Source organism: Mytilus californianus, unplaced genomic scaffold, assembly GCF_021869535.1.
Source record: "Mytilus californianus isolate M0D057914Y unplaced genomic scaffold, xbMytCali1.0.p SCAF_4, whole genome shotgun sequence".
NCBI lineage: Eukaryota > Metazoa > Mollusca > Bivalvia > Mytilida > Mytilidae > Mytilus > Mytilus californianus.
This window is the reverse complement of record NW_026262690.1, coordinates 197,037-205,377: the sequence shown is the minus strand read 5'-3', so window position 1 is coordinate 205,377 and position 8,341 is coordinate 197,037.

Below are 8,341 nucleotides of genomic sequence, written 5' to 3'. Positions count from 1 at the left end.
AAAATTGCACAGCCGAGGCTTTTCTTCGGTATCAAATAGTAGTCAAAACGACAGATTAACTAAACTAAATTTACCGCAATTTGACGGATAAATTTAACAATGGCAAACCTTTTGGAATTCGTATGAATCAAGTATTCATTTTAACAGTAATTTGACAGTGATACAGAAATTTAGTTTCTTGAAGGCCCAACTCCATGGTCATCCCGCTTAAATTATTGAAGGTTTTGCACTTTAATACAAATGCCAATTACACCACAGCCGTAAATTTGCTCAAAGAGCGTTTTGGATCGCCCTACAAGAAAATTTATTGTTACATGAAAGCGTTAATGGGAATGCAGAGCGTAGCAACAGTTTAAAAACTTGAAGCATATGTCCGGGAACTACAATTATTAGGTCTGACGCAAGAGATGTACGGAGCACTGTTAATTCCGGTAGTACTTGAAAAACTCCCAGCTGAAATTTGCAAAAACATCGCACGAGAACATGACAGCGACAACATTTCTTTGATTGAATTATGCAAATCGATTGTAAAAGAAATCGAAATTCTAGAAGTAGGCCAGACTACAGATTACGGAAATAATCAGATGACCGCTACCTTTTTCGCCAGAGCAAAGTCGAGACAACAACCTCATTATGACCATAAACAGACAAAAGGGACACATACTTGCGTTTTTTGTGAAGGAAGATAGTGGAAGGTAAGGTGATACGAGATGATGGACCTACAGCAGTATGCTCGAAAATTGGCAATTCATTGTCAGGACCAGTTAAGGATAACTGGACTTCATCAATTTCTCCCGTCCTTTTGAATATTATTTCAAGTCATCATAAGGAGGAGAAAAGTTTTGAAAACTTCTGGAAGCTAGAACCACTTGGGATAAATCCAGGTGAAACAGATGAATATTTAAAGTACCTACATACATATCAGCAGATTTCACTGAGATTTGAAAATGGACAGTACCACGCCAATTTGCCATGGAAACAGGACCACCCTGACTTGCCATCACATTTTTATATCGCTAAATCGAGAACAGAGAGCACAACCAGAAGATTTTTTTTGAGAACCATAGTTACTACATAAATATGGGGATATTATTAAAGAGCAAGAGAAAAGAGGATTCATAGAAAAGGTAAATGAAGACACAAATCCAGTCAAAACTCATTATATTCCTCACCATGCTGTAAAAAACTCAGCTACCACAACATTAGAATAGTATACGATTGGAGCTGCAGACAATCGCCATACCATGCCAGCTTAAACGACTGTTTAATTCCAATACCACCAGTACTTAATGATCTAACAAAATTCTGATGAGATTCCGACTCAACAAAATTTGAGTAAGCACAGATATCGAGAAAGCCTTTCTACATGTTGGCCTAGACAACAGTGACAGAGATGTAACACGCTTCCTATGGTTGAGCGATCCGAACTATCAAACAAGCAAAATGACTACTTACAGGTTTAAATCTGTATTATTTGGCGCTACATTTCTCCATTTATCTTAAATGCAGCATTACTGAAATACTTAGATAAATACAAAACGGAAACTGCATCCACCATGAAGAATGATTTGTATGTTGATAATGTTTTGTCAAGCCTTGAAAACGAGAAGAATGCTCTTACATATTTCTGTGAAGCAAGATCGTTAATGTCAGAAGCTGGGTTTGATCTTCGCTCTTGGATATCAAATAGTAGCCATCTACGAGAACTTGCACAATCTGAAAATGTACTTGACAAAGACACCAAAACGAAAATACTTTGACTACGTTGGGATACAATTACATACAAACTTTCTTTTCCGGAAGTAAAATTGAACTAGGAAATCGGCAATATCACAAAGCGGGAGATTTGAGGCCAGTCATCAAGGATGTACGATCCGTTAGTACTTTTAAGCCCCATAACTGTGAGTGCTAAAACATTAATGCAAGATTATACACTCGGCAGAACTACAACATCTATGTATAAAACTTGTCAAAGATTTAAAGATAACATCAACTGCAGAAATTGAAAGGCACTATTTCACAAGCTCGTTAGTTATTATGGACCACAATGAATTACATATTTTCGTCAATGCAAGTATGGACGCATATTGAGCATTATCATATATTTGTAATGGAAGACATTCAGCAGTAGTAATGGCGAAGAACCGTGTAGCACCACTAAAGAAGGTGACTCTTCAACAATTAGAACTTATGGCCGCATTTATTGGCGCTCGCCTCGCTAGTAACATCAGAACTACTCTACCTATCAACAGAGTGGTATTTTGGTCAGACAGTAAAATTGTTCTACACTGGTTGAATACGTCAAGACAGTTAAAACGATTTGTTCAAAACAGAATTGATGGGATCCGAAATTTGACTGCACAGGATGAATGGAGATATTGTCCAACTAAAGAGAATCCAGCGGATTTACTGACTCGAGGATTGACTGCGGAATAGTTTTTTTTCAGAACGCACTCTGGTTTAACGGACATGAATTGCTAACCGATGAGGAAGAATGGCCGACATGGATGTCAACAGTCACAGATAGTACCGTATAATCATCCTTCGAAGAACACGAAAACAACGACGACCCAACAACCAAAAAAAAAGAAAGTAACAGTCTAAATGAATCTGGAATTGACATTATTATTGACATTACTCGGTACAGCACTTTATTCAAAACTATCCGAGTGACCGCCTTTATTCTAAGGTTTGTAGCCAACTGTAAAATTCCAAAATTCACAGAGAAAACCCAACCAGCTTACAACTAGTGAATTACGAACATGTACAACATGCCATGGAACTATGCATAATGAAATGTCAGCAAAGACAATACTCGGAGGAAATTGCAAACTTTAAGTAATAGTACAGCAAAAGATTGTCGATCGTGAAACAGTTAAGACTATTTCTTGATACAACTGGAACTATTCGTTGCGGGGGAAAGATTCACAACGCACCATTGACAGAGACTGCTAGATTCCCTTATTTATTAATTAGAGACCACCCACTTACTCGATTGGTTGTTCTGGTGTACATGAAAGATTGAAGCATTCTGGAGTATTAGCTACAGTAACTCAGATGTGAAAAAACATACTGGAATCCGTGCATTCGCCAGTATGTGAAGAAGGTTCTACACAAATGCATAAGTTGCCTAAAACTCAGCGGAAAACCATACATAGTACCTGATCCGCGGCCATTGACGAATATCAGATTAACAGAAGCTCCGCCTTTTACATACACTGGAGTGGACTTTGCAGGACCCCTGTACGTTAAGGACAGACATTGAAATGAGAGGAAAGTATTCATCTGCCTGTTTACGAGTGCTTCAACACGTTACAGTCATCTTGAAGTAGTACCTGACCTAACAGATGAATCATTTATACAGTCATTTAGAACATTGACTAGCCGTAAATCTCTTCCTCGTACAATGATCTGGATAATGCGTCTACATACCTAGCAGCAGCCAACACAATAGAGAAATTCACAAATTCATCAACTGTGAAGTACAGGCGGCTTGCAAAAAATGGAACTACATGGAAATTCATACCACGACGCGCACCTTCGAATGAAGGCTTTTGGGAGCGTCTTATTGGTTTGACAAAAACGTTTTTGAGAAGGACACTTGGTAGGTTATACGTCAGTTATGGAGACACTTCAAACTATCATCACAGAAATTGAAGCGATTATCAATGAACGACCCCTAACATATGTTTCTTCAAACATCGCAGACGAAGAGCCTTTGACACCACACACCTGCTATATGGGAGGAAAATAACTGCAACCCCGTATCCACAAACAGACAATCAAGATATAACAAATATTTGCAGTGGAAAATCGGATATCTTTAAACATGCACAACTACAGAGTAACATACTGGACAATTTTTTTTCAACCGTTGGAAAAGGGAATATCTCACGTCATACGAGAATTCCATCGGACTACAGGAAACAACGAAAGAGCAATCAGCACTGGTGATGTCGTGCATATTCATGAAGACATGTTATCAAAAAACAAATTGAAACTAGCACGTTAGCTCTGCCGCAGTGCTAACTAGCACAGGACACACAACGCAACCCATTGTTTAACTCTATCCAATTGAAGTGAATCTAAAAACTGACTTTGTACGAACAAATGATTCTAACGATCACGCTAAATCTCACGAAAACACATGTCGTACTTTATCAAAAAGAGAAGCATCAGTGCGAGCGAATGAAAGAATTCACCAGTTTGTAATTTGTGAAAGTTAAAGTTAAATTTTAGTGAAATCTAATATTGACAGTTTAAAGTTAATTTCACTTTCAACCGCAATTACACATGAACAATGTTGAGAATTATTTCATTTCTAAAAGCAATAAATTGGTAACAGGAAAATTGATTTTTTATAAATTGTGTTTATTTTCCGCGCCCAGAGAATGTCGTAGAAAACGTTCATATGTTAGTGTACTTTTGTTTGTCTACGTCGGAACGTCGGCATGGGCGGAAGTCGAAACTATATGTTATTTGATTGTTGACTAGAACGGCTGTATTTATATATATCTCTTATCGGCACTACACAACTCTACATAAAGACTTATGTGTTGATAATGAACTTACCAGCATGTTCTCCGAATAAGCAGCAGTTAAATAGAATCATTTTCATAACAGCGTGATCATGACCATTTCTTGGCGCGCCAAGGGTTATCAATTGACTGGGTCTGATTAGGTGAACGTTCGACTGTAACGCCCAGTTGTCATATCGTACGTGGTACACACATTTAAACTGTAGGTCGCCAAAGGTTGTAAACGCCTAAATCAAATTATACAAACAACTAGAGGACTAAATCTTGTGTGCTGATTTAAATGTGGAATACTTAAACTTTTTTTTCCCTCTCGTGCACCTGTTTGTACTTTACTCTTTTATTCAATTTATATCCCCACTTGAAGGCCTCTGACAGACTGAGACTTTTTACATAAAAAGGGAGGCTTTAACTTACAGTCATGGATGTCAAACAGCGACAAACTCAGAGATTTTGCCCCATCTGAAAAGTACTAGACACAGACAAGGAGACGAAAATATTAAGTATGCACTGGAATACAGTATCAGATACACTCAGTTTTGCCGAAACGAAACAATTAAACAAGGACACACAATTGACAAAAAATGTACTTTTGCGACAGTCTTCCGCTATTTGTGATTCGTTAGGACTACTCGTACCGATCACTATTAGAGCAAAAATACTTATTCAAGAAATTTGGGGAAAAGAATATGCATGGGGCGAGACACTACCGAAAGAAATTGAAAACCCATGGACGATGTAGTGAATGACATCTTATAGATAACTTCGAAACCTAAATTACAGAGATACTATTTTGCAAACCATGACGAGGAAACTAGCGAATCTAGTCTACACATTTTTTATGCAAATCAAAAAGCATATAGAGCTTCTGTTTACTTGAGTAAAGGGACAGTGTCGACACTTGTTATTGCATAAAACCGTGTTGCGCCTTTGAAATTGATAACGTTTTCAAAGTTGTTGTTATAGAAAAAAATACGTCTCCACCTTACACTCTTTCGGTAAGCCTCGCCAGCTTCGTACGGCAAAGTTTGCTACCGGACATGGCTCAAATGAAAGGTAATAACTTTGGAAAGGACCCACTGGAAGTTTTTTTTGGGAGTCCGGCCCATTCGGTATTTGTAGATTTTCAAAGTTGTTGTTATAGAATAAAATACGTCTCCACCTTACACTCTTTCGGTAAGCCTCGCCAGCTTCGTACGGCAAAGTTTGCTACCGGACATGGCTCAAATGAAAGGTAATAACTTTGGGAAGGACCCACTGGAAGGTTTTTTTGGGAGTTAGGCCCATTCGGTATCTGTAGATTTTCAAAGTTGTTGTTATAGAAAAAAATATGTCTCCACCTTACACTCTTTCGGTAAGCCTCGCCAGCTTCGTACGGCAAAGTTTGCTACCGGACATGGCTCAAATGAAAGGTAATAACTTTGGGAAGGACCCACTGGAAGGTTTTTTTGGGAGTTAGGCCCATTCGGTATTTGTAGATTTTCAAAGTTGTTGTTATAGAAAAAAATACGTCTCCACCTTACACTCTTTCGGTAAGCCTCGCCAGCTTCATACGGCAAAGTTCGCTACCGGACATGGCTCAAATGAAAGGTAATAACTTTGGAAAGGGCCCACTGGAAGGTTTTTTTGGGAGTTAGGCCCATTCGGTATCTGTAGATTTTCAAAGTTGTTGTTATAGAAAAAAATACGTCTCCACCTTACACTCTTCCGGTAAGCCTCGCCAGCTTCGTACGGCAAAGTTTGCTACCGGACATGGCTCAAATGAAAGGTAATAACTTTGGGAAGGACCCACTGGAAGTTTTTTTTGGGAGTTAGGCCCATTCGGTATTTGTAGATTTTCAAAGTTGTTGTTATAGAAAAAAATACGTCTCCACCTTACACTCTTTCGGTAAGCCTTGCCAGCTTCGTACGGCAAAGTTTGCTACCGGACATGGCTCAAATGAAAGGTAATAACTTTGGGAAGGACCCACTGGAAGTTTTTTTTGGGAGTTATGCCCATTCGGTATTTGTAGATTTTCAAAGTTGTTGTTATAGAAAAAAATACGTCTCCACCTTACACTCTTTCGGTAAGCCTCGCCAGCTTCATACGGCAAAGTTCTCTACCGGACATGGCTCAAATGAAAGGTTATAACTTAGGAAAGGGCCCACTGGAAGGTTTTTTTGGGAGTTAGGCCCATTCGGTATCTGTAGATTTTCAAAGTTGTTGTTATAGAAAAAAATATGTCTCCACCTTACACTCTTTCGGTAAGCTGCGCCAGCTTCGTACGGCAAAGTTTGCTACCGGACATGGCTCAAATGAAAGGTAATAACTTTGGGAAGGACCCACTGGAAGTTTTTTTTGGGAGTTAGGCCCATTCGGTATTTGTAGATTTTCAAAGTTGTTGTTATAGAAAAAAAAACGTCTCCACCTTACACTCTTTCGGTAAGCCTTGCCAGCTTCGTACGGCAAAGTTTGCTACCGGACATGGCTCAAATGAAAGGTAATAACTTTGGGAAGGACCCACTGGAAGTTTTTTTTGGGAGTTAGGCCCATTCGGTATTTGTAGATTTTCAAAGTTGTTGTTATAGAAAAAAATACGTCTCCACCTTACACTCTTTCGGTAAGCCACGCCAGCTTCGTACGGCAAAGTTTGCTACCGGACATGGCTCAAATGAAAGGTAATAACTTTGGGAAGGACCCACTGGAAGTTTTTTTTGGGAGTCCGGCCCATTCGGTATTTGTAGATTTTCAAAGTTGTTGTTATAGAATAAAATACGTCTCCAACCTTACACTCTTTCGGTAAGCCTCGCCAGCTTCGTACGGCAAAGTTTGCTACCGGACATGGCTCAAATGAAAGGTAATAACTTTGGGAAGGACCCACTGGAAGGTTTTTTTGGGAGTTAGGCCCATTCGGTATCTGTAGATTTTCAAAGTTGTTGTTATAGAAAAAAATATGTCTCCACCTTACACTCTTTCGGTAAGCCTCGCCAGCTTCGTACGGCAAAGTTTGCTACCGGACATGGCTCAAATGAAAGGTAATAACTTTGGGAAGGACCCACTGGAAGGTTTTTTTGGGAGTTAGGCCCATTCGGTATTTGTAGATTTTCAAAGTTGTTGTTATAGAAAAAAATACGTCTCCACCTTAAACTCTTTCGGTAAGCCTCGCCAGCTTCATACGGCAAAGTTCGCTACCGGACATGGCTCAAATGAAAGGTAATAACTTAGGAAAGGGCCCACTGGAAGGTTTTTTTGGGAGTTAGGCCCATTCGGTATCTGTAGATTTTCAAAGTTGTTGTTATAGAAAAAAATACGTCTCCACCTTACACTCTTCCGGTAAGCCTCGCCAGCTTCGTACGGCAAAGTTTGCTACCGGACATGGCTCAAATGAAAGGTAATAACTTTGGGAAGGACCCACTGGAAGTTTTTTTTGGGAGTTAGGCCCATTCGGTATTTGTAGATTTTCAAAGTTGTTGTTATAGAAAAAAATACGTCTCCACCTTACACTCTTTCGGTAAGCCTTGCCAGCTTCGTACGGCAAAGTTTGCTACCGGACATGGCTCAAATGAAAGGTAATAACTTTGGGAAGGACCCACTGGAAGTTTTTTTTGGGAGTTATGCCCATTCGGTATTTGTAGATTTTCAAAGTTGTTGTTATAGAAAAAAATACGTCTCCACCTTACACTCTTTCGGTAAGCCTCGCCAGCTTCATACGGCAAAGTTCTCTACCGGACATGGCTCAAATGAAAGGTTATAACTTAGGAAAGGGCCCACTGGAAGGTTTTTTTGGGAGTTAGGCCCATTCGGTATCTGTAGATTTTCAAAGTTG